This window comes from Dromiciops gliroides, chromosome 4 (assembly GCF_019393635.1).
Source record: "Dromiciops gliroides isolate mDroGli1 chromosome 4, mDroGli1.pri, whole genome shotgun sequence".
NCBI classification, from domain to species: Eukaryota; Metazoa; Chordata; class Mammalia; order Microbiotheria; family Microbiotheriidae; genus Dromiciops; species Dromiciops gliroides.
This window is the reverse complement of record NC_057864.1, coordinates 34,887,491-34,914,044: the sequence shown is the minus strand read 5'-3', so window position 1 is coordinate 34,914,044 and position 26,554 is coordinate 34,887,491. Positions and strand designations below refer to the sequence as shown.

Genomic DNA, 26,554 nt, shown 5'->3' with positions numbered 1-26,554 from the left:
AAAGTGAATGAGAATGGAAATAAATTCTAAGAAATCATTTTAATGTAAATCATATATTAATATGTTCAGATTTAAATTTAATCTTTAAAATCAAATTTCTTCTAATACCAAATTGCAGTTATCAAAAGGTTCTATTTAAATACATTAACACTGCTTCCTGTAAAATGCACACCTGCCATCCAGTTAACAAATCTAATTAAGGCGATCTCAAATTGTTCTGTGAACTAATCTGAATCAAAACTACAGCAGATGTGAAGAGGAAAAAAGTGCTGAGGGGGTGGAAGACTCCAAAACAAAAGAGAATTTGGGGGATTGGTATCCAAGGAAAATAATGCAAATAGACTCATACATACTAATGCAATCAATGTAACATCACCTATATTTCAAGGTCTGAAAGGACACTTTAGCTCTGTACTCCTTTTAAGGAATGAAGATGGACCAAACAGAATACTGTACAGTAAGAAGTGAAGAATGGAAAATATTCAGAAGTGAAGAAAGATTTCTAAATGGAATCCAAGTGAAGTAAGCAGGATCAGGGAAAAAAAAATATATGCTGGACCACCAAAGTGTAAATGGAAAGAACAAAAAAGCCAAAGATGAAGCCTGTGTAATTCTAATAGCCAAGCTAGACCCTAAAAAAGAGTTTAGAGAATGCACAAAGGCAGGGGACGATTGTATGTGATCAGAGGGAGCTGATGTGTTAGTGAGCTCTGCTGAACTAACTCCTTTCTTTCCTCTTCTGGGGGAGACAGCAGAAGGTACAGAGACCATCAGGAATGAAGGCTGATAAGCACAAAGAGCACAACCACTGGCATGACAAAAGCCATCACTGAAACTGAGCAGCCTCAGGGTGGCAAACAATACCTGACATTCTATAGCCTCTCACAAGGTAAGCAAGCTTAAGTGGATACCAGACCAGATGTGAAAGGTCCCCTCATAAACAAATTTCAGATCTATGAATAGTGAAAGAGTTCTTGACCAAGCAAAGAGAACTGAGGGTCACAGAATAAGATCTTGATTACCTAAAACAATTTTGAAAGACTTAAGAACTCTAATCAGATAAATGATGGACCATGATTCCAGAGGACTGACTTGAAGAAGCCTAACCCCAACCTCAGGAGAGGAAAATAATGGATTAATACACAGAACAAGAAATGCATTTTTGGACTCAACCAATGTGGAAATTAATTTTGCTTGACTGTCCTCAAGGCTTTGGTTATTTCTTCTTTTCTTTTGCTTCTTTCAGTGTGTTGGAGAAGGTAAGGAAGGATTTTAAAAAATGAATGTTGGATAACTGAAAATTAATAATAATATCATTTTTTACAAAAAGAAATGAAGGTGATGTAAAAAGCTATCTTAAACTGTGAATGACGACTATTCTCAACAATACAATGATCCAAACACTAGCTGTGTGACCCTGGGCAAGTCACTTAACCCTCATTGCCCCACAAAAAGAAAAAAAAAAAGAAAACCACAAACAATACAATGATCCAAGACAATCCCAAAGGACTATTGATGAAACATACTATCCACCTCCAAAGAAAGAACTGATATCAATGGAACAGATGGAAACATACTATTTTTAACTTTCAATTTCTTTCTTTTAATCAAGTTTTCTTGTACAAAATGACAAATATGGTAATATTCTTCACAATCATACAGGTATAACCCATATATGATTGTTTGCCACCTCAGGGAAGTGGGGAGAGGAGGGAAAGAAAGAGAGATAAAAATGGAACCCAAAACTATAAATAAAAATATTTATTATTTTTTTAAAAAGCAAGCTATCTCAATACAAAATTTAACTTCAAAGAAAATAGATCAAATGCTAAGGCATTTAGGGAACTTTTTTAATGATATAGAAACTGCTGGTGGGGTGTTAAAATATAAAACAATCTTATTAGATGAACAATAACATGTTTCTATAAAGCACTGATCTGATTATGTCAGTGCCTAAAACCATTCAATATCTCCTTACTTCTCCATCAGAGTCGATTTTAATTCCCTGGAAACTGTCTGCTGATATGCCTCACAGATGCAAGACACCCCACTGTACTAAGCACTGAACAAAAAGCCAAGCAGAGATTTAAATGAGAAATTAAGGCAATCAAGAAACTTTGGCATCGTTATTCTTTGTTCTCCCATTGGCTGATGGCCTGTTATGCATTAATGGCTAAGCAGTTTAGAGACAGAACTCCTTTCAACATTTGTGCCTGTGTCATTTTTTTATTATTCTACAAACCTATGCATTTTTCATTGCTTCTCAATGTTTTGCTTTACATCTCTGAGCTAGCCAAGGCCTCCAAAATAATTACTTGATAGGCAAGTGTCCACACCTGGAGCCAGGGCCCCACAGCATCTGAGATTACAGAAAAACTGAATCTTACTTTCTCTCCTTTGCAGATCTTGTATAGAAATAATAAGCATTACAAGCCTATGCTTCAATACATTTAACCAATTACAATGACTGAAAATCTCAAAGCACAGATTTCTTAGCTGAGGTAACACATAATACTTTCCTGAGGAGTGAGAAAAATTGATCAGTATACATCAGAGATGAGACTTTTCCCATACAGAAGAAGAAAACCAGGAAACTATTTACCACCTGCTACAACAACCTATTTACTCTTGCAAAAACTGCATGGGACACATGGAGATTTGCAGTCTACACCCTCCCCATCAGGTGTTACCAGTTAACCAATCAGATTTTACAAACTACAATACCAGGCCTTGGGTAAGGAAGATCCTTCTATAAATCTCATTTGGAAATGTCTGTTTTCTACAAAGGCTTCCCTCCTTTTTCCCTCCCTAATGAGTATGCTGAATTACCATAAAGTCATGCATGTACAAAGGCAGTTGTGGCCAAATATGGTAATTAAAATAGCTAAGAGAACCTAATCCATCCTTCTCATTTTAAGGAAAAATTCTATTAATGCTAGGGAAATAGCATCACCGCATAACACACAGCCCAAAGTCCTGGCACTTCCCTAACTTTTCATACTTATGGCACTGCTTGCCTCTAGGGACCAGCCAAACTGGACTACTTAATATCGGTTAGAAACACAGCTAACCACTGTTCGTGTTGCACAGCTCTAGTGTTGGCAGTTTGAGTGTCAACAGCTCAAGTGTTGGCAGCCCTAGTGTTGCTAGCAGGTCACTGTTCAAAAATCCCAAGCAGGCAGCAGTTGGTGAGTGAAGGCTTTATTCACCTTCTCAAAGATGGGCACTCTGTCTTTTTTTTTTTTTTTTGGTGAGGCAATTAGGGTTAAGTGACTTGCCCAGCCAGGGTCACACAGCTAGTAAGTGTTAAGTGTCTGAGGCAGGATTTGAACTCAGGTACTCCTGAATCCAGGGCCAGTGCTTTATCCACTGCGCCATCTAGCTGCCCCCCCCTTTTTTTTGATGGGCACTCTTCTGAATGTGCTGGAGAGTGCACTGAAGTGAGGTCCCTCACCTCTATTTATACCCCTCAAGGGGTCCCCTCCGACCAATCACATTAAGGCCTTTTGATATCCCTCATTTACATATCAGTTATTACAGCTGCTATTTAGACAGAATAACAGTAACAGCCTAAGAACCCATCAGGTGTTACCAGTTAACCAATCAGATTTTACAAAGTACAATACCAGGCCTTGGGTAAGAGTGTTGGCTCCCCCTCAGGACAATACTGTGTTAATATACATAACTCTTCAAGAAAGAAAACCTGTCTTGGGGTTTGACCAATCAGATTATTCCATTTAACAACCAATCAGATTGTCACTTTAGGCCCCAATCCTATGCTGGAGTAAGAATGTCCCCATTCCCCACTAAACAGTGCTTGTATAAACATAACCTTTCAAAACAAAACTCAAGTCAGGGCTTGAGCTCCGAGTCATGTGGGGATCACCTTGGGTGCCTCAAGGTGAACTCCCAGCCCAGCAGACTCCCACAAAACCCAGGCCCTTCTTCAGGCCCTGCTTGGGCCTAAGGCCCAGGAGCCTCTGCTTGAAGCCTGGTATGCAGAGCAGCCCCGTACTGGGAGGTTGGGGGGGGGGGGGGGGCACGCCATAAAGCAGTTGGGCCTGAAACCAGACTCACTCTCTGCCTTTAGGGCTCTGAGAACAGTCCAAATATAGTCTTTTCTCTCATATCTAACACACTTCTACTACTTTCTTGCCTCTGTACCTTTGCTCATACAATTCCTTGTACTTAGTATACCACCCATCCTCAGTTCAAGTCAACAAGCATTTAGGAAGCACCTGCTGTGTTCCAGGCATTGCTGTAAACTCTGGGAAAACAAACAGGAAAAAAAAAAAGCAGTCCCTTCACTCACAGGTATAAATAGACAAAGACTGGAAAGGTAGAAGGGAGCAGGTCATGAAGAAAGATAGTTTCATACTTAATCCTAGAGATGATAAGAAGCCACAGAAACTTACTGAATAGGGGGTGACATCCTGAACTTTTAGGCAGAGTATTTTGACAGCTGAATGGAGGATAGACCAGAGAAGGGAAAGATTTCTTTGTGGCAGGCAGACCCATCCACAAGCTGTTCGAATAGTCCAGCCATGAGGTGGTGAAGGCCTAGACCAGGGGGCAGGCAAAGAAGAGATTAAGGGCTATATATGAGAGATGTTACAAAGGTAAACTCAAGAGGACTTGGCAACAGGCTGGATATGGGATTGAGCAGCTGAGGACGATAGCAAGGTTTCAGATCTGGAGAGACTGGAAAGATGTTGGCACTCAACAGTAATAGGTAAGGGAGGAAGAGGGGAAGGCTGGAAGATGAATTCAGTTTGGGATATGCTGAGTTTAGGACATCCATAGGACCTCTAGTTTGAAATGTCACACAGCCAGCTGGAGAGGTTATGACTGGATAAGCAGATTTGAAAATAATTAGCATGGAGGTAACTGAAACAATGGCAGTTAATGAGATCACCAAGTGAAATGGTTTTAGAGAGAGAAGATGGCCAAAGACAGTTCTAAGGAAGACCCTGGGTTAGTAGGTATGACCTAGATGAAGATCTAGGAGACCGAGAATTAACAATGAGATAGGTAGAAGAACCAGGATAGACTAGTGTCATGAAAACCTAAAGAGAAGAGAGTGTCAGGGAGAAGAGGGTGACCAACAGTGTAAGAGGATGCAGAGGTGAAGAAGGACGAGGACTGAGCAAAGGTCATTATATCAAGTAATTAAGAGACCATCAGTAACTTTGGAAAAAGCCATTTCAGCTGAAAAATGATGTCTAAAACTAGAGTGTAGAGTTTACATAAGAATCTAAGGAAAGAAGGAAAAAGTATTTATTGTAGACAGCATTCCCAAGGAGTTTAGCCACAAAAAGAAAATGCGGAATGATAGCTAGCTGGGGGATAGATAAAGGCAGGGGGTGTTTAGGGGTTGCTGGCGGGGGGGCAGGGTTAGGATAGGGAAAACACGTACATGTTTATAAGCAGTGATAGAAACAACCAGTAAACAGGGAGATTGAAGATAAGCAAGATGAGGGGCAGCTAGGTGTTGCAGTGGATAAAGCACCAGCCCTGGATTCAGGAGGACCTGAGTTCAAATCTGACCTCAGACATGTGACACTAACTGGGTGACCTTGGGCATGTCACTTAACCCTCACTGCCCCGACCAAAAAAAAAAAAGTAAAGAAGAAGAAGAAAAGCAAGACATTGGGGATGATAGGAGGGGAATCTGCTGTAAAAGATAAGATAGCATGGACCACAGAGAAGTTTGTTTTGGCAAGGAGAAGGGTGACTTCTTTATCTGCAATAAGAGTGAGGGAGATACCAAACTCAGGAAAAAAAAAGAACTGTGGGATATGGATGCAGATGGAACCATACTATTTCTTTTGTTTTGGGTGCTGTAGTTTTTCTTTTTTGAGGTTTTTCCTTTTTGCTCTGATTCTTCTTTCACAATATGACTAATGCAGAAATATGTTTAATGTGATTGTACATATATAACCTATATCAGATTACTTGCTGTTTTGGGGAGGGGGGAGGAAGGGGAGGGAGGAAGAAAAATTTGAAACTAGAAATCTTATAAAAACAAATGTTGAAAACTATCTCTACATGTAACTGGAAAATAATAAAATACTTTTCTAATTAAAAAAAAAGAGTGAGGGAGATAGTGGTGGAAGGCATCTGAGTAATGTAAGATGACAAACAGGAAAGAGGGAGCTCTCGGCAAATATCTTCAATTTTTTTTTTACTAAAATATGAGGCAAGATTTTCAGCTGAGAGGGTGGAAGGAGGGTGGCTGGGATAGTGAGTTAATTAGGGAGGCCTAAAAGTATTGTCCAGTAGAAGTGAGGGCCCAGGTGAGGTTATGTGATGCATCCGTAGTGGAGTAGACCCAGTCAACAAGATTTCATGATTTTTTTTTTTAAGCTTTTTTCAGCAGCAAGTGAATAGCAATGAAGGCAACAGAGGATGAGAGTAAACCAAGGCTGAAGCCTAGCAGGACAAAATCGAGGCCAGGCTAAAGGAGCAAGGGTGTAAAGAAAGGACACTGTAGAGCTGAACTGGTTCACCAAGAAGTCAGGATGGGGAAGGGAGGAGAATGTAGCTAGTTCAGGAGTGGGTGATGGTATGGCAAAGACTGAGGAGGGTCGAGGCAGAATGAGCTATGCGATCAGATAAGGGAACTTCGGAGTTCACTAACACAGAAATGGTGTCTTTGTGGATAACAGCAAGATCAAGGGGATGGCCATCAGTCTGAGGCTGAAGTGAGATGGAAGAGTAGGTCATGGAAATGAGCAAACTGAGGAACCTGGAAGTTAGGGTGTTTGAGAAAGGATCATTATGTGTGTATGTAGTGTGAGGGCAGGAGTTAAGGAGAGTGGCAGGCGCTCATACAGAGGAGAGATGAAGCAATGACCTGGGAGACCACCCACCATGGCATGCCCACATCAAAGAAGCTTTTGTGCTTGCGAAGTGAAGCCGAACTGCAGCTCCTCAAAAGAAACAGGAGATGCGCCAATTCAGAGACATCTCCATTTCTGACATCCATGTGGACACTTTAAGGTTCTGCCTGTGGTAGAGCCTCCAAGCTCAGCCACAGGTGGACACAATGCACCCTGACCCCAACACAGCGATGTCATTTTGGTCGTCCCCAAGAACCAATGCCCACCCCTACTGTGTGTAAGCCAGGCACAGAACTCACAGAGGAAAGAAAGGGAGTGTCCTGGAGGTCAGCAGACAATAGTGACCAGGTGTCACTGGGTGGTCGGCATGGAATGAGGAGCCTCAGTCTCCTGCTGAGAGGTCACACTGCCAATACCTGTCAGAGGAGTGGCCTGGCGGCACCCTGGCTTTCCTGACTGAGGTCAGCCCTCTCTATCCACTGTGCCCTAACAACGGAATGGAGGCAATCTAAAGAAGACATAATATGAAAATAGTCACTGCTGAACTGATCATTAACACTAGAATCTATCCTCCATCCCACCTGAACAAGGGAAACATGCTGCTGGTTGGTCCCCCTGCCTCAAGTCTCTCTCCACTCAGCTGTTAAACTGGTCTTCCTAAAGCACAGCTCTGACCTGTCATCCCCAAATCAATCACCTCCAGGGGCTCCCTGTGCTCTCCAGGACTGACTCCGAAGCCCCCTCTTTGGCTTTTAACATGCTCCATTTCGCTTCTCTCCTCCCATGCAGTGCGATCCAGTGACACTGCTCTGCCTCACACACTCCTAAAGGGACTGCTGCTGCCCAACGTCCCGAGCCAGAAACCTTTCCAAGTCCTCCATAATCTTCACACCTTCCCTCTGATAATATTGTGTGTGTATAAGCGCACACACGACACATCTTGTTTGGATGTAATTGTTTCCATGTTGTCTCCCCACTGAGAGCAGGAAGTGTTTTTTTGGCTCTCTTTGTATTCGAAATTTCTGTCATGGTAGTTGTTTAATTAATTTGATTTGACAGTCTTTAGTTTCCTTAAAGAAAATGACTTCAAAAACAAAGAAAATAATGCCCTAAGAATTCCTAATGACCCTTTTTACTAACATACTGTGAAAGTCAAATGTAAAGTGAAAGATGTCTTATTCTGCTATCATAAAATGTTGTCAAAAAAAAGTCTCCCCAAAATAAATACTTCATTTATATTTATACTTTACTATACATTGCTTTACTCTTTGACCAATCTAAGAATTAACTCAAGTGTACTTATAGCCTAAATTTTGTCAAATATTAGATAAAAAACCTTTTCATCATTTTAAATTTCATTTTTTGAAAAAAGTTCCAAATGAATTTTTTTGCCACTAATTAAAATGTTGGTATCTATTTTGTTTTTGTTTTGAGAGTTAAGTGACTTGCCCAGGGCCACACAGCTAGTAAGTGTCAAGTGTCTGAATCCAGAGCCAGTGCTTTATCCATTGCACCACCTAGCTGCCCCTGTAACTGTTTTAAAGTAGAAACACTTGGGATCTTTTTCCAAGTATAAACTGTGTTCAACAAAGAAGGATTTTTCTCTACATCTTAGCTGTCTGTCTTTTCCATCTGCTCCCTATTCTAGATCCTACTATGGGATGCATTCTATCATTTACTCACATATCTTCCCTAGCATCTTAGCACTGTCCCTTGCATACAGCACATGTTTAATAAGTATATACCTGCTGAATTCACATCTGTAAAGAAATATTCACAAAGTAAAAATGATAAGGAATAGTTTTTAAAAGTTTAAATGACTTAAAAAGGCTAGGGGGAGGAAAAAATACATCCTGGTTGTCACCTGACAGCAACAATAAAAAAGTTTTGTTTTTTCCTGTCATAGCCATAAAAATGTGCAAGCTTTATAAATGGTTTGTTGGTAAGTATAGCTTCAAACTGTATCTTTCATTCACTATTTTCATGGGAATCACAGTTTTAGATTTTATTATTTTTTTTTTACTAAACAAAATTGTGCTTATTTAACTCACCTAAAATGTAGCTACTTATGATTTCTGTTCTATTTTGTCTGTGGATCATTCCTCTGCAGTGTCCAACAGTAGTCAGCCAGCATGTTTGGACTCCATGTGCCTGGCATCACTTTTCCATTGTGGAGATTTCTCGATGGAAGCATTCCCCCTGCTCAACACTGATAGCACCTAGGGTTTCCAGGAAGAAGTCCAAATGTGAGTCCAAGAAATGGATTCTGAGTGACATGTCACATCCCATTACTTTATAAGGCCTTGAGAAGATCACTGACAATTTCTTGTTAATTTTTTGCTTTGCAGTTTCCCCAAAAGTTTTTGGTTGCTTTTTAAAGATGGCTGCCATGCAGCTCCTCCAAATTTATTCAAAATGTTTGTCTTTCATCCGTGCCCTCCTCTTTGAGTGTAGGGACACTGATTCTTGGAAATCTGTTTTTCTGACAAATAAAATCTTAGACATTTTGATCCATCACCTTGACAATTTTTTCCCTCCAATCAAGTTTAATGCTCAATAAAGGTAAGAAAATTCTTCATGATTAAGTAGTGTGATTGGCTTACCAGGAAAGGGAAGAGAATTAGCATTAATTAAGCACTTACTATGTGCCAGTCACTGTGTTGAGTGCTTTACAAATATTATCTCATTTGAGTCTCACAACAACCTTGTATTGTGATCTCCATTTTCCAACTAAGGAAATTGGGCACACCAAGGTCACATGATCTGCCTGGGGTCACAAAATACAGAGGCTGCATTTGAACTCAAATCTTCTTGACTCCCAGGCCAGTGCTCTATCCCCTCTGCCACTTAGCTCACATTTTTCTTTCCTGAAATCATTTCTTTTCTTTGAGACCAGAGTTTTTATTGCAGTGGGGTTTTTTTCCCTGTTAGTAGGTCAACAAGCATTTATTCAGTACTTAACTATTTGCCAAACCATGATGTCTCATTCAAAAATAAGAGTAGCCGTATTTGGCATACTAAAAGAGCAATCATTTTCAAATGTCCATGAAGATGCCAAGAACACAATGCTTCTCAAGAGAAACATCCTCGTGCCTTCTTGCAAGAAATCCTATCCTTTCCATCTAACAACTAACGGTTCAGTTGGATTTTCTATAAAATTACAATGATGGACAGAAAGGTTACTTCGAAGAGCACCATGAGCTTCCTTGTATCTACTTTAGTATACTGAGCCCTCATCATTACCATCTAAGTGATCAGGCTAATTAGCTTCTTCACCCAAACTCCAGGTATGGATAATTGTTTACTATGTAAAGCAGATCCTAGGGCTAATGGTTGATCTGGATACTGTAACATATGCTAGCAATTAGGTGAATAGTTTTTTCCCTCTCCCCAAATTATAGAAACCTCAAATGATATGTGACAAGATGCCCCTATCCAGACAATTAATATTCTAACACAAGTGACACAGCCCAACTGAGGGACCCGAGCCATCCGCTGATCACCTACCTTACAATCAAAAGGGAGCTCATATGTTTGCTCAACTAGGGCCAAAGTTTCATCTTTGAAATAGAAGAGCTGGCTCACAGCAGACATGATAAAAAGCCATTCGGAAGTGGGACAGCTTAAGGGCCAGTGAGAATTTAAGATATACACCACGTGTGAGAAGTACAAAGCATTAGAAACAATAGTGTCTTTTGTTTACCAAATGACACCTAGCACACACACAGGACAGAACCTAAGCCAAGGTTGAGTTTCACTGCCTGGCTGAACACAATGTAGCAACCACACAGTATGCAAAGCTCAGGCTTCACAAAGCATGCAAGAAAACGCTAACTAATGCCTTCTCACCACTCTCCTACTTGTATCAAAAGTCACTTAACTCAGTAAAAGTGGGTGATAAATGGTTGATTTTTTTAATTTAACATAATTGAACATAAAAACTACCCCCACATAAAAACACCCAGAAACTTCCATATGACAATGTGTACCAAATGCATCCCTGAACACGTAAAGGATTCTTCAATGAACTAATGAAAAAGACTTAAGCACTTAACACAAGTCCAACCTAGTGACGTCACTTTGGTCTTCTTAGAGAACAGAGGCCAACGACTATCAGCCAGCACCGCCTATGACCATGCCTTGCTCATAGGTGCTTAACAAGTGCCCTACGATTAATATACAAGACACGGCATGTACCTTTCACTGATTTGCTAAAAAGCAGGCAAAATGGAATAACGGGCACAGAAAGAGGCCCAGTTAGGAGGGGCTGCTTATCCAACCTAGAGTAGCTCCTGGGGATTGTCTGCATTTGAAGCATGCTATGCTCCAATGGGATAAACTTGAGGGCTAATCGATAATAGTGCTGGGTAAGAACTTAATAAATGACAGCTGAGGTAGTCAGTCGGACAGCCTCTGGAGGCTCTTGGGAAGGCTCCCACACCTTTCAAACAGAACTGAAGGAAAATCAGACCGGGTTAAGGTTTAATCGCTCAAGTGGAGTTTACAGAGCTCAGACAGTTCTCAAAGAGTGGCATGTTGTCCATTCTTGATAGAAAACATAATAGCCTGGGTTTTGTGTCTAGAATGCTTAGCAGAGTGCCTGGCACACAACAGGTGTTTAATAAATGCCTCCTAACTGACTGCAAGCCAGGAAGACTCAAAGATAAAGCCATCTTTTCATGAAGTGACACCCAGAGGTAATGGACCAGCACCTAGCATTATAAAGCAATGATGGGGGGGCAGCTAGGTGGTGCAGTGGATAGAGCACTGACCCTGGATTCAGGAGTACCGTACCTAAGTTCAAATCCGGCCTCAGACACTTGACACATACTAGCTGTGTGACCCTGGGCAAGTCACTTAACCCCCATTGCCCTGCAAAAACAAAACAAACAAAAAAAAATAAAGCAATGATGGGAACTCCAGGGCTCTGGAAGGAATGGAAAAGATACAAGACAAGCACACCAGGAACATCACTTGAAAACACTATCACCTGATTACTTACTAAGGAGAAGTAAGCTAGAAAAACAGTCAACTAAGTACCACCCACAGGGGTAGAGGGGAGGAAGGTTTGTCCAGTGACGATCTATGGGAACTAGGGAACTCGAAGGAGGCTATGGATGCTACTTTATTATCATGGTAATACAAAGATCTCCAGTTAAATGAGAGCAATCCTACCTTTAGAATGGAGGAACTTTAGAGGCCAAGCCCTCCTCTCACAGGAAAGAAAGCCCAGAGAGGTTGAGTGATTTGCCCAGAATCTGACTCTCTCTCTGGTGCCCTTCCCCCTTTAACACACTTGCCTCTGATGCTGATAAAAGGAGCCCTGCCAGAAATGGAACATAAGAAATCATTCCAGGTCAGGACTTCGGGGGGGGGGGGGGGTGATCAGATATAGTTTGTCCCTCAGATTCCTGAGTAACAGGCTCAAGAGGACAAAAACCAGAGGACTACTGGGGGCTAGCCCAGACACTAGAGGCTGTTAGCAACCCTGGCAAAAAGGCTCCCTAGTTATTCTGAGGGTCGGAGGGAAAAACAGGGCCAAGGAACGGGTGTATCTTTGCTCTTGCCTCCTGCTCCAATCTGTCCAAACAGAAAAAAAGGGTCTTGGTATTTAGAGTGGGACCCTTCATTTAATAAATGAGAAAACTGAAGACCGGGCATGAAGGGACTTTCCTGAGGTCAGAAAGGAGGAAAACTAAAAGGGGATTGATAGCCAGTTCCTAAATCAATCCACGGCTCTTTTCAACAATGAATGCTGCCCCTTTCCATGTTAAACAAAGGAAACTTAATAGTATCAAATAGAAGCAGAGGATGCTTACTACTGTCTTTAAAATATCTGGAAGCAAGGGTAAGAGTAAGTTACCTAATTCTATGCAACTCTGTCCTGAATTAGAGAAAAGGAATTCATATTAGCTAAAATTTAAACTATAATATGGGATTTCGGAAGTTGTTATTTACTGTTAAAGCTAATAATCAACTTTGTTTAGCAAAAATACTAAATAACTATCAACTTCAGTTCAATTCAATAACATGTATTAAGTGCCAGGCACTTTCTAAGTGCTAAAGATACAAATAAGAAAAAGAATGGTAGTCCCTACCTTCAAGAAGCTTACAATTTAATGGGAGGAAGATAACACAGAAAAGGAGAATAAAGGAAGATGAGGCATGGAGGGCCCACCAGAAGTACTCAATGTTCTGTGGAGTGGAAAACAAGCAGATATGCTGGTGGAAAATGGAGGGAAGACCCTGAAAAGGGTTTCTTGTTCCAACCTCCAGTCCTCCAATCAGAGGGGAGAAACACCTGAATCAATCTGCAGTGATGAGATTTTTGGTGATCAGCTTAGCCTGGAGGAGGCATGACGCTCCCTGGGGTGGAAACCAAGCAGAGCTGCTCATGAAAAATGGAGAATACTACCTACAACACCTTGACTAACAGTAGCAAACCTACCTGCAAAATAGAGTTGAAGATCCGGAGCAATAATAAAAACCCAGAGACAGTCTGAAATACACACCAAACTATCTCTACCTCCTTCGTGCTCCAGATCTATACGACAGTCATGTTGTACATGAACTCGGGCATCCTGTGCACGATGAGCCCTCAGTATTTTAGAAGTGACTGAATGCCATTTCTACAGAGCTCAAAATGTGGCAACTGTGGTGAGGGATATCAAGAGTACAGGGCTCAGAATTTGACTTCATCCCAGCTCCCCAACACCTAAAAACTGTGATGCCTGGGCAAGTCCTGTAACCTTTCTGAGCCATTAAGTGGAAATCAATGAAAACCACTGGGTAGTACATAAAGTTTACTTCTGGACTCATGAGGCTTTGAACTCGAGTATTCTAGTCTGTCACAAATGATAACACTTTGCAGCTTCACCAACACTTATAAGGGGAAGGAAACAATACTGGATCTAAACAAAGATCAAATAAGAAAATGGACCATGGCAGCTCTCACTCATTTCTTGCTCCTAGTTTTTTGCCCTTTTGGAACAAACAAAATCCATTTAATCGCTCTTCCGTGGCATAGTCCTTTAACTACTTCAACAACTTCCCTAATTCTCTTCTACAGGCTTGATACCCCATTTACTCATGTGGCAAAATCCCAAAACTCTTCAGCATTCTGTATATAGGACAGACTCTGCAATAACCACAGCACCACATGGAACAAGTCCAAAAAATCCTCAGAAGTCAAGAGGCATGTTATAAATGCCACATTCTGCACAGTCACTGAAAACTAGGCAAGGAACGGGGACAAACATCTGCTCCCAAGCAAATTTAATTTGGTTACATTGAGATTAAGAATGCTTTAAGTACTTTTAAAGATACTACCAGAAGGGTTCTTTTGCTTCGATTTTACTAATTTTATTCCACTTACATCTAATTACGCATAATCCCCTTATATGATTTTATATATTAATCGGGAACATTCTTTTTTTTTTTTTTTTGAGTGAGGCAATTGGGGTTAAGTGACTTGCCCACAGTCACACAGCTAGTGTTAAGTGTCTGAGGCCGGATTTGAACTCAGGTCGTCCTCTTGAAACCAGGGCCAGTGCTCTATCCACTGCGCCACCTAGCTGCCCCATCAGGAACATTCTTAAACTTCGTAATCAAAGACATCCATATTGCTACATGCTCTGTGCTCTGAAAAGGTTTACAAAACATATCATAAAGTAAGATGACATACACATATATATACATATATAACTATTTTAACTATATTATCTGATATTGCTAAAGAAATGCTAGGAATTTAAATATATCACTTGATAACATCAAATAATTCTAAGCTTAAAAAATGGCACAAGCAAGTTAGAATATTTCTGCCAGAAGCTGGTTTCCTAAAAGTGTATCTGACTAGTAATTAAAAGTTAATCTTGGGGCAGCTAAGTGGTGCAGTGGATAGAGCACCGGCCCTGGAGTCAGGAGGACCTGAGTTCAAATCCGACCTCAGACACTTAACACTTACTAGCTGTGTGACCCTGTGCAAGTCACTTAACCCCAATTGCCCTGCAAAAAAAAAAAAGAGAGAGAGAAAAGTTAATCTTTTAAGCCCCCAAAATGAAATACATAGGAAGGTATCAAACTCACAATGTCTTAGCCAAAGGGATATTAGTAGATGGCAGATTAATTATATCACAGTCTCAAATATAAACTTTATCATCAAACAAATATAAACCATTTGGTGCTTCCCTCTGGCTCCAACCTGCTTCTATAACCCTGTTGTTATACGTCACTCCCTTTCATACACTCTACAATGCAGCCAAACTGGGTTTCTGGTTGTTCCTTCTTCACAAAACTTCATCTCTGCTCTGGCTGTCCCCAGGGACTAGAAAGGACTCCTTTTTCACCTCCACCTCTTTGAACCCATGTTTCCTTTAAAACTCAATTTAATGAAGATTGCAGAACCAAGAGAACATTGTGCACAGAGACAGAAACATTGTCTGATGAAGAACTGTAAATGACAACTATTCCCAGCAATGCAATGATCCAAGACAATCCCAAAGGACTAATGATGAAACATACTATCCACCTCCAAAGAAAGAACTGATATTGATGGAACACAGACTGAATGAAGCATGCTATTTTTCACTTTCTTTTATTTTTTTCTCTTATTCAAGTTTTCGTGTACAAAATGACTAATATGGTAATGTTTTACATAATCATACATGTATAACCCATACCTAATTGCTTACCACGGGGGGGGGGGGGGAGGAGGGATAAAAATTGGAACACAAAACTATAAATAAAAAATGCTTTTTACTTAAGAATAAAAATAAAAGGAGCAGGTGGTTTGAAATTGTCACCCATTGGCTATCAGTGCCCTGTTGCCTTGGGATGCTTAATAAACTCCTTTCAATTAAAAAAAAAACACAAAAAAACACAAATCCAAAAAGGCAGAGATTCTTAACTTTTTGTTTATGTCATGGACCCTTTTGGCAATCTGGTACACCCCAGTCGGAATATTTTTTTAATTTAAATGTATAAAATAAAATATATAAAACAAAAATAAAAATATTCAAGGTTTTAGACTATATAAAATAAAATTTTCACATAAATATATAAAATATGTGTATAAAATAAAGATTTATAAAATTATTTTTAAAACCTCAGTTCAAATGTTACCTCCGACATGAGATCCTTTCATGATCTCCACTAGCAACTATATCTCCCCTCCTCCAAATGACCCTTTATGTATTTTCAAAACACTTATTCAGTGGATCCTCATTCTCACAGTGGCAAGAAGCACATTCGAGGCTATGTACAGTAGAGAAAAAAATGAGAGGCCTGGTGCAAGTCTGTATCTACAAAAAGGAGGAAAGGATTCTTCAAAGTGTTTGCATTAGCTCTAGAAAGTGTTGAAGTCACCTCTTGAGTGCAAAATGAAGGAACTGAAAAAATGGAAAAGTGGCTAAATTGATGGCTCAGCCCTCACCTCTCTTGGATGCTGGGCCCAGGCTGGGGGTCTGAGCTGGGGGAAGGCCCCAAGGACTTTGCTGAGGCCTGTGCTTTTCATCAGAAAACAGTTCAACCAGAGAGCCAGAAAAGGAGATTAGAGAAGGCAGGTGCTGTTCCTTTCCCTTTTTTACCTGGGGGCTCTTCTGACATCCCTTCTGGGGTCGTCTTCCCTCTCCCCTGCATTTTATGCGTTATTTCATGGTTACCGTGTTTATTATCAGAATTAATGTTTTCTCATAAAGAACTGTCTGCATAAAAAGATATTTTCAGCAATTTCTAGCGAAAGATAAGTTTTTGGTGGTCACAGGAACCTAACCCATGTCCCATAGGTTCAAGGTATCAACATTCACATTTTTCACCTGCCCCTTTTTAGGAATGTTACCCTGCAAAAGCTGAGAATTGACTGTACATATTCATTGTTCCTACTAATAGAATATAAACTCCTTGAGGGCAGGGATTACTTGTTTCTGTATCCCCCATACCTAGCAATGTGCTTGACAAACAGGGATAGGAATAGATAACTAACTACCACTAGAACTGATTCCACAGGTATAGGGAACTCTATCAGTGCAGTTCAGCAGCTTCTCTACAATTTACAGTTCTGGACAACTGTGTAGAGCCCTGAGAAGTCGAGGTGCCTTGCCCAGGGATACGGAGCCAGGACGTGTCAGATGTGGGACTCACCGGCTTTGAGGCTGGCTCTCCAGACACTTCATCACCCTGTATCTCCCTTCCTGGCACACAACAGGTGCTTAATACTTAACACCTGATTTACAATCTGACAGCTACCACAGCCTACACAGAAGCCATATTATCCCAGGCTTCTGTTCTCCAAGCTAAAGATCTCCAATAGCTTCAATTTAATCCCTCAGTGCACTCCCTATCCCGGTCAACTCCTCTGGGCATGCTCCAGATACTCAAACGAGTTTTATTCTACTTTCCAAAACACCGCATTTAAAGCGGAATACTCCTGATATGGTCAAACCATAGCAATATACAGCAAGATCACCTCCCCATTTGAAACACTACACCTCTAATGCAGACAAATTACATTAGCACTTTGGGCCAATATCTCCTGGTAGGGGTTCCTATTAAGGTCTGCCCACCAAAACCTCCAGATTTCATTCACTAGAGCTGTTTTCTAGCCATGCCTCCCTTAACTTTTCTTGTGCAAATTAACTTTTTGAAACCAAGTATAATGATAAAAATAAAAAGAATGGTGCTTTAAGATTTATTTGCAAAGCATTTTATCAATATTGTCTCCTCTTATGCTTACAATAACCCTGAGAGGCAGGTGCTGTTGTTATAATCTAGGATTAGCATTTCCATCAAATTTCACCGTATCCGATTAGATTCAGGACTTTTACTGTCATCCTACATATCAACACCCTAGCTTCATATAATCTAAAAATTCGACAGGGATGACTTTGTCACCTCATCAAAATGTTAAACAGAGCATGGCCAAGGGCAGAGTCCTGAGGCACTCTACTGGAGATTAGCCTGCAAGTTAATATCAAGCCATTAATAATTACTTTGTGGGGGGGGGGGGGTGTGTGTGAGTGTATGTGTGTGTGTGTGTGTGTGTGTGTGTGTGAGTGTGTGAGAGTGTGTGTGAGAGTGAGTGTGAGTGTGTGAGAGTGAGTGTGTTGTGTGAGTGTGTGTGTGAGTGTGTGTGTGTGAGAGAGAGAGAGAGAGAGAGAGAGAGAGAGAGAGAGAGAGAGAGAGAGAGAGAGAGAGAGTGTATCTTTTTCGTAAGGAGTTTTCAGAGTAATCCCACCTGCAAATTAAGTGCACCTATCTAAGCTTTTACCAGCAGGAACTTTGTCGGACTGAATAAGGGATGGGTTTATATAAGGGAGTTGGTCCCTGAGCTGCTGCTGTGTGCCCTTGTCTTATATGTGGCTCCAGAATCCATTGTCTAGCTGCACATGCGCTTAATGAAAACATAACAGTTTGGTTTTCTTAAAACAGGCTTTCAATCTATATGTGCTAATCTGAGGGGAAAAGTGAAATCTAGTTTGTTCACAAAACTAAGCTGGCACCACTGTGAATGGGCAGTTCTGTCTACCTAACATGACTTTCCTACCCTTGAGATGAATTAATGAAGGTGGAGTGTCTTTCTTTGTCCTTTCTTTCCCCATTGCTCAGTGGATAATAGATAACTGTAATTTTGCTACAAAAGTTATCCTTGAGTAAACAGACTGGCTTACCTACTGAGTTTGATCTCCTTTCAGAGGATACCTTTGGGAATTTGAAACCTGTAGGTTGAATCCAGGTGCCATGTTTGAAGAGGAGGGAGGGGGTGTTCTTTATAGCAAGATCACATGGTGTTGGCTCCAAACATGGGTGTTTTACACTAGCAAGAATTGCGAATCACTTTCAGAAGACTTTGTTTTTCTATGGACCACGAAGATTATGGAGGAACAGATTTTTTTGCTAAGGACATAATCTAGTTTTGTAAACCTCAACCATGGAACTTCAGAATAATAGAGTGAACTTGCAGTTTAAAGGGATCCTTTGGCAAAGTGGCAAGACTTCTTTTTAAACTGCTTTTAGTTCAAATCTAAAAATGTCATCTTTTGTCAAAAAGATTCAGTCAGTTCCCTGCCTCACGCTTGTAAGCATGTCAAACCCTAAATGCCATAAATATGAACTGCAAGGGAAAATGGTACAATCTTAGTGAATGAGAATTCAAATCAAAAGGTTTTGCTGTCCATATTAGAATGTTCTAAAAATGTGAAGGCAATTGCTTGTGTCTAACTGTGAACAAATAAAAATTTATTGTTTTGCACTAAAAAAAATAATTACTTTGTGGGTCTATTTAGTCACAACTAGTTCATATGACCATAAGTAGTAAAATAATGCATATCTGAGAGTGGGGTAAGTAGAAAAATGTCATCTACTAGAGAAGAGAATAGCTAAAATAGGAAAGATGTTTAAAACAGTCACCATTCCATTTTCTAAAAGGGATAGTAGCAGAACAAGTGTCAGCAAAGAATCAAACATTTTACAACAGTACTTCTTAAAGTGAGAATAAGCATAGGGAAAGCAGATGGTGGATATTACCCAAGATTGAGGATTAGCAGGGTGAAAACAGAGAAGGAAGAGATGACAAGGGAATCAATTGTGAAAGATGGTAAATTATACAAAATAGCCAAAAACCAAAGTCAAAACAGGAGGCAATTAACTGAATGACAAGGGAAACATCGTAGGAGTGGAGGTCACACTGATGGAGAAAAAGCAAATTCAAGATTTGTCAGATGTGGATAAAGCACTGGCCCTGGATTCAGGAGGACCTGAGTTAAAATCTGGGCTCAGACACTTGATACTTATTAGCTGTATGACCCTGGTCAAGTCACTTAACCTTCATTGCCCCCCCCCAAAAAAAAAGAATGTAAGATTTGTCAGGTGTTAGGAGAGAAACAATGGCAAACCACTCCAGTATCTTTGAGACAACCTCATAGACAGCTGGGACATAGTGTCACAGAGCCACACATGATTGAACAAGTAGAGAAACAAGCAGAAGATTCTAGTCAAAGAGGAAATTTATTAGAGGCATTGAAGTTTCAAATAATATTCATAAGTGACCACTCTCTTTGGATGACCAAAGTAAACTGGGAAAGGTAGTTGGGAATTGAAAGTGAAGTCACTGAGGTATAAAGGATTAGAGTGTAAAGAACTACAACCTGGGTGCTAGAGTCATTGAGGAAGTTCAGTAAATGACAGTGATATGCAGCAATCAGTTGGCATGACCTTCAAAAGAGAAGTTGTTGACAGCAGCTGGCAGAAGAAGGAAGTAGGAGTAAGTAGGTAGCAAGGCAGATACAGATGACTCCTCTTGGCTGAGTCAAGGGGCTTGAAAAAAGGAATGGCCAGGGGCAGCTAGGTGGTGCAGTGGATAGAGCACCGGCCCTGGATTCAGGAGGACCTGAGTTCAAATCCGGCCTCAGACACTTAACACTTACTAGCTGTGTGACCCTGGGCAAGTCACTTAATCCCAATTGCCTCACCAAAAAAAAAAAAAAAAAAAAAAAAAAGGAATGGCCAGAACTGGAAAAGATGGTAAGGGAGAAACCCAGTTTTCATGACCGGAGATTCTTAGGGAGCACGGGTGGCTCAAGGATCAAAATGAGAAGGTTAAGAATTGAGAATAAGGAAGAAAATGGGGAAGACATAACAATGATAATAATAACAGGGGACACATCAGGAAATAACTAAAAAAAGAAAACAAAAAAACATAAGAAAAGAACATGCAGACTTTTGCAAAGTCTGTATCTTTCTCTTTGGCTGAGAAAAGTTAAGGTTCTATTTTGTCTATAAAGCGTCTAACATGTATGTTTAAATTATCCTGGATTCTGCAGCAGCTGAAACTACTGAGATCACTTGAAATCAACTGAACAGTTATCAGTCAGGCATGCTAATCTAAGGCATTTGCCAATGTCACAGGTGTCGTACAGAAGTCTAAGGAAAGTTGGTTCTTGTTAACGGAAAGGTTTTGTAAGAAGACATCTCCCCTACATCTCTGAAGCAGTGGAGGCTCCACAGGTGGAGAACCCCGCACATACTGTCAGACTTTTTCTGATGTATTGATCAGTTTTGTTGATTTTTTTCTCTTCTTTCTCTCCAGGGCACAAAGAAGTATAACAAGCCTGAAAAGGTAAGCTGGGACAAGATTTTAAATTTCTTTAAATGCCACAGGAGCTTGTATTAGATCCTAGAGATACATGGTCAGTCTTGTATTTTAGGAATGACATTTTGGCAATTGTGTGGAGGATCGATTGAAGGGGGAGAGACCTGAGTTATGAAGAATAATTAGAGGATTATTACAATATCAGAAATGTAGTACAGACAGGTAGAATTTTGCAATTTTATTTTCATTACTACCCAATAGAGAAAAACAAAATTCCTTCTAGAGAGCAACAAAAATCACAAAGGCACATTCAACTAGTCCTTCTGCCTCATTCTGACCTGAAAATACAAAACAAAAACAAAAACAAAAACCCACACACATATGCAGAAAAAGCACTTAAGATATACTATTACCAAACTGCATCAGGAAGTCTGGAAGAATGTTACTCTATACCAGCTGTTTTAAGAAACCTATCATCACTGTTTCAAAGAGTTCTATCAGGCAGAGAGCTAAGTTTTTGTTCCAGAAATAAGAGAAACAGTAAGAATCCTTTGGGCAATTTTAAAACGAACACAATTACGTATCAGACTATGACGAGGTACTAAAAGTCCTACTTTAAAGTCAAGGGACTTGTTAAGAAGCAGAGTGACCTCGTGCACAAAAGTAAATAGGGTCCCATGAAGCAAAGCTAATCAGCAAAGTAAAACAGAGAAGTGGCTAAGTATCAGATGCCCCTAGACTAAGAGGTATAGACCAGCTCTGTTCCTTAAGCATGTAAAATTTCCTAGGCCTCGGATTCTTCATTGCTTAAATAGGAGATTTAATTAAAGGATCTCCAATTTCCCCCAAGAACATTTGGAGGTTATTTTTAAATAAAATCCCCCAAATGGACACAAATAGATTCAAAGGATTACCAGACTGAGAGAGGCCTACAGAGCTCATATTCAACGCCACTAGCTTAAAGACAAGGAAAGAGAAGGGCCAGGTAGTTTCAATGACTCCTCCAGAGTCACCCAGGCAGCAAAAAGGAAAGCAAGAACCTGAGCCCAAATCTTAGGACTTTAATATCCAGCGCTCTTTCTGCCAGTCTTGAAGCCAAGATCAACTTGAGAAGCATAAGCACAAAGTTCCAACGGTCTTCTTTCCCTATTACTTGGTTTCTTCACAAAGAGTTTCCTCGCATCATATCTCATATCAATCAGGTCAGAAGATGTGTTGGTTTTGTTTTGTTTTGGCGGGGCAATGAGGGTTAAGTGACTTGCCCAGGGTCACATGGCTTGTAAGTGAGATGTGTTTTTATTTACAAATACTCCTCTACTTTGTCATGGAGATGACAATAGATTTTCAAATATTGTGCCAATACAAAATAAGCCCTGTGGAATTTAACTGACAAGGCCTGGCAAACATTTATTGGATGCCACTATGGGGAAGGTACTGGGAATACAAAGACAAAAATGAAATGCTCCTTGCTCTCAAGAAACTTACAGTCTACCAGAGGGATGTGACATATATGCACATAGATACAACATAAAAATAAACACAAAATAGTTTTCAAGGGGAGAGAAAACAAGGAAAAGGAGGACTGGAAAATGTCTGTTCTCAAAGGTGCACTCAAAGCCGTGTATTAAAGGAGGTAAGGGACAGTACAAGTACATTGTGTAAAGGCATGGGAAAAAGAAGGAGGCAGCTAGGTTAGAGAAGATCTGAGTTCAAATGCAGCCTCAGACAATGGCTAGCTACGTGACCATGGGCAAGTCACTTAACCTCTGTTTACCTTAATCTCCCAGAGAAGGCAATGGCAAACCCTTCCGGTATCTCTGCTGAGAAAACCCCTGCCTGTGGGGTCACTAAGAGAACATGACTCAACAACGACATGGGACAAGGAGAAGAGACACCCAGGCTAAAGCTGGTGTGTTTTACTGGAACAAATGGGAAATGAGAGAAACCCAGAATTTTATTGAAGGAATTCCTCCTCCAAAATGACATTTAGATTCTTTCTTCCTTTGCATTTTTCAGGAAATCTTATGACCCAAATAATCTGAGGTCTTTCAAGTTCTGTTATCTCTGCGGACGACCCTTTGAAGCCTTTCTCTGCACTGTCCTTTGATCCTTGTTCTGCTGCACATTCTGCCAGGTTTGCCAAATGTTCCCCCCAGATTTTTCTCCCATTGATTCCATCCCGTCATACTTTCTAGTGCTTTCTCCGAGTCACGGATATTTCTTATAAATATTTCTTTTTCCATTTTTGTAATGTTAGAGCTTCTATTATAGACTAGAAAGGTAAGTGGAAGCCAGACTGTGAAGGGTTTAAATGACAAACTGAATAGTTTGTATTTTATCTTAGACATTTATTAAGCACCTAGCGTGCCAGACACTGTGCTAAGCTCTAAGGATATAAAAAGAGGCCAAAGATAGCCCCTGCCTTCCTTTGAGGGCTCAAAATCTAATGGGTGAGACAACATGGAAACAGTGTGAGAATTGGAATGATACCCCCTGCTGAGAGGGACATTGTGAGCTCTGGCCTAAAAAGAAACCATGTGACTTTGGCACTCATGGGTCCTGTCAATCAGTGTTACCAGCCAATTAGCTTGGAGGTGTGTGTGTGTGTGTGTGTGTGTGTGTGTGTGTGTGTGTGTGTGTGTGTGTGTGTGGACGGCCCTGTTTCCTTTTTCACAGGAGGCTTCTGGGAGAAGCCTCGAAGGAGCAGGTCCTTTCGGTTCCGGACTGTGGCTTGGCGGGAGGTCAGAGGCTGGCTCTTAGAGATAGCTAGACGAAGGCTGTTTTACCTCTCTCTCTCTTCACTAACTTCTAATGCACTTTAATAAATACTTAAAAGGCTAAACTCTTGCTAAAGCTTCTAATTTAAGGCGACCACTCATTAGATTTTAGACAACACAGCTAGAATTTTAGACCTTTCAACAGCTATCTACAAAACAAGTTACAAATAGGAGATACTATCAGAGGAAAGGTGCTAGAATTAAGAGTGGTTGGGGAAGGCTTCCAGTAAAAAATGGGATTTTAGAAGAGGCCTAAAAGCAGTTAGGAGAGGTCAGTACTTGGAGCAAAGAAGTGAGAGCATTCCAGGCATGGGGGACAGCCTAAGAAAATGTCTGAAGCTTAAAGACAGAATGACTTGTTTGTGCAACAGCCCAAAGGCCAGTGTCACTAGTATGAAGATTACATGACTGGAAAAATAGGAAGGGGCTAGGTTATGAAGGGCCTTGAATGCCAAACAGAACATTCTGTATCTGATCCTGGGGGCAACAGGAAGCCACTATAGTGTAGTGAATGGGGGTGATGTGGTTTGCACTTTAGGAAAATAATTCTGGTGGCTGAATGAAGGATAGGATTGGAGTGGAGAGAGACTGTAGGCAGGCAGACTACTGCAACAATACAGGCATGAGGTGATGAGGTCCTAAACCAGAGTCTTGGCAGTGTCAGAGGAGAGAAGGAGGTATATTCAGCAAATATTGCAAAGGTGAAACTGGCAGGCATTGATAACAGCTTGGATGGGTAGCAGAGGTGAGAGAATAATGAGGAATCCAGGATGACTCTTAAGCTGCAAGCCTGAGGGACTGGGGAGATGGCATTGCCCTCTGTAGTAATAGGGAAAGTAGGAGGCTGGGGGAAGGCTTTACAGGGAAGGATAAGGAGTTCTGTTTTGGACATATTGTGTTTAAGATGTCTGATGGAGAGGGAAATTGTTGGTGGAATTGTGAACTGATCCAACCACTCAGGAGCACAACTTGGAACCATGTCCAAAAGGTTATAAAACTGTGCATACCCTTTTATCCAGCAATACCGCTATTCTGTCTGTCTTCCTCCATTCATTAATTTATTTGTTTATTTGTTTTGACTAGGTAAAGGAAGCCATTCTTTGCCTCATTTCTTACCTAGGTAATCACTGAATGGGTGTTGCCTCATGCAAATGAGACCTAGAAAAGGGCTAAAAAAAAGCCAAGGTCTCCCTGGGGTCATCTCCAGTATCCTGGTGTATATCTTGCCACGGGACCCAGATGGCTCTGGAGGAGAGAATGAAGCTGGTGACTCTGCACAGCCTTCCCTCACTTAAATCCAATTCACTGCAAGTCATGACATCACCTCTTGATGTCATTCATGGTCCTCTTCAAGAACGAAGTACAAACAACAACAACCACTTATGTCTGTATCCCAAAAAGATTTTTTAGAAAAGGGAAAAGGACCTATTTATACAAGATTATTTATAGCAGCTCTCTGTGGTAGCAAAGAAGTGGAAATTGAGGGGATGCCCATCAACTGGGATGTGGCTGAACAATTTGTGATATATGGTTGTAATGGAATGCTATTGTGCTTGCTATAAGAAAAAATGAGCAAGATGATTTCAGAAAAAAACTAGAAAGAGTTAAACTGATACAACTGATACAAAGTCAGAACCAGGAGAAAATAGTACACAGTTACAGCAACTATGATCAACTATGAAAGACCTGGCTATTCTCAGTAATATACTAATCCAAAACAATCCCAAAGGACTCATGATGAAAAATGATAACTTCCTCCAGAGAAAGAACTGATGGTGACCGAATGCAGACCAAAGCAAGCTATTTTTCACTTTCTTTCCTTATTCTTTTTTTGGGGGATGGGGTGGTCAAGTTTCTTCCACAAAATGACTAATGTAGAAATATGTTTTACATGATTGTACATGTATAATCTATATTAGATTGTTTACTGTCTCAGGGAAAGGGGAGGAAAGGAAGGGAGAAAAAGAATTTGGAACTCAAAGTTAAAAGAATGTTAGAAATTGTTTTTACATGTAAATGAGGAAAAATGAGATTAAAAAAAAATATGTCAGGGCAGCTAGGTGGTGCAGTAGATAAAGCCCTGGATTCAGGAGGACCTGAATTCAAATCCGACCTCAGACACTTACTAGCTGTGTGACTTTAGTTGGGTAAGTCACTTAACCCTCATTACCCCACCAAAAAAAAAAAAAAAAAGAAAAGATGTCTACTGAACATCCGGTTTGAGATGTCTGAAAGACAACTGAAGATGCACGACTGGAGCAGAAAAGGCAGATCTGAGAATCACCAGCACAGAGACAGATGGCCATTAATTCCATGGGAGCTGACGAGGTAGATCCCAAGTGAAGTAGTCTAGAGGGAGAAGAGAAGCAGCTCCAGGACAGAACCCTGAGGGATACCTACAGTTAGAAGGCATGATCTGGAGCAGGATCTAGCAAAGGAGGCAGAGAAGGAGTGGTCAGAGAGGCAGGAGGGAAACCTATGAAGGAGGAGAGGGACATCAGCAGTGTCAAAGGCTGCGAAGAGGTAAAGAAGGACAAGGATGGAGAAAAGCCCACTGGACTGCACAACTAAGAAAGGGTAGTTTCAGTGGAATAGACATGGTCAACAGCCAGTTTTTAAGGAGTTAAGAAGAGAGGGAGCAGAAAGTGGACGGCCTTTTTGAGGAATTAGGCCATAAAGGGCAGAAGTGACACAGGATGACAGTTAGTGGGGATGGAAGGATCAAGTGAGGGCTTTTTGAGGATGGGGCAGACATGGGCGTGTTTGTAGGCAGTACGAAATGAGCCATCAGACAAATTAAAAACGAGTGAGTGGCCTGACAGAGAGGGCAATCTGTTAAAGAACAGATG

General features: G+C 40.7%; 1 protein-coding gene across 8 annotated transcripts in view; it reads right to left on the bottom strand.

Annotated features, from left to right (window-relative positions):
* Nucleotides 1-26,554, bottom strand: part of EVI5 (ecotropic viral integration site 5) — a 251,225-nt gene that overhangs the window by 194,622 nt on the left and 30,049 nt on the right. For 2 of the 8 annotated variants that reach the window (XM_044001520.1, XM_044001518.1), the window contains exon 2: nucleotides 8,894-9,061. The exons of the other annotated variants lie outside the window; for them this stretch is intronic. The gene's annotated coding sequence lies outside the window, so the exon portion shown is untranslated. The remainder of the gene's footprint in view (nucleotides 1-8,893; nucleotides 9,062-26,554) is intronic. 8 annotated transcript variants of the gene reach the window in all.